The following is a 1,265-nucleotide window of genomic DNA, read 5'->3' as shown; positions in this document are numbered from 1 at the left end:
AATAAAAGAGAGGAACTAACATCTTATCACATTTTGGGATAATGATTAACACGCTGTTAACACTAATAGATAGTATATTTAGAAACAGAGGAAATAGAGTCGTCACAGTCTCTTCATAAAAATGTGCAAAATGCACATGGAAATGGGTTATAATGTGCTTCTTAATCGTCTATATTTTTTATCTGTTTAAACATTCAGTGCTTTTTCCAAACTGTTGAATCCAGTTTAATGTTACTGTAGTTAAATATAATGCCCATGTGTGGCAGCTCTCCTGGACTGTACAGTGGAACCTCGGTTGTCGAAAGTAATCCGTTCCAGAAGACCATTCAACTTCCAAAACGTTCGACAACTGAGGCACAATGGGCGGTTGGCAATTTCAATGGAGAAAATTGAGAAACGTGCCACGAAAGCTGTTTGACTTCTGAGGTGTATTCAAAAATGGAAGCAATTACTTCCAGGTTTTCAGCGTTCAAAAACCAAAAACATTCAGCTTCCAAAACGCTCGAAAACCAAGGTTCCACTGTATTTGCAAAGGAAGCAATAGTATTTAAATGCAAGACTTTTGAGTCAGGAAACGGGATTTGCAAAGTTTAGATGCTGGGACATAATCTGGAGGCCTTTTCTCCTGCCCAAATAATCCATTTTTTCCAATACAGTGGTACCTCGCAAGACGAATGCCTCGCATGACAAAAAACTCACAAGATGAAAGGGTTTTTTGTTTTTTGAGCTGCTTCGCAAGACGATTTTCCCTATGGGCTTGCTTCGCAAGACGGAAACGTCTTGCAAGTTTGTTTCCTTTTTCTTAACACCGTTAATACAGTTGCGACTTGACTTCGAGGAGCAACTCATAGAACGCGGTGTGGTAGCCTTTTTTGAGGTTTTTAAAGACTTTGGTGATTTTTTAAGCTTTTCCAAAGCTTTCCCGACACCGTGCTTCGCAAGACGAAAAAAATCGCAATACGACAAAACTCGCAGAACAAATTAATTTCGTCTTGCGAGGCACCACTGTAACTTCTGAAATGCTATGTAGGTGTCTATAGTATTTACAAAAGCATTTTCTTGCCAGAGCATATAACAGCTTTAGCTTCTGCCTCCTAGAGAGTCTTCAGCACATTGTTTTACTATACTACATTGGTAGCAAGAATTGATTATCTCACTTTAGCAGTGTGTGTAAAGACTGGGACTTTCCAAGCAAACATCTGTGGCATTTCTAAATGATTCCCAACAAATTTATTCCCACATATAAACTCACACACACTTAATGG

Source organism: Podarcis vaucheri (genome assembly GCF_965113315.1).
Source record: "Podarcis vaucheri genome assembly, chromosome: 6".
In the NCBI taxonomy this organism is placed as follows: domain Eukaryota; kingdom Metazoa; phylum Chordata; class Lepidosauria; order Squamata; family Lacertidae; genus Podarcis; species Podarcis vaucheri.
This window is presented reverse-complemented; position numbering follows the sequence as displayed.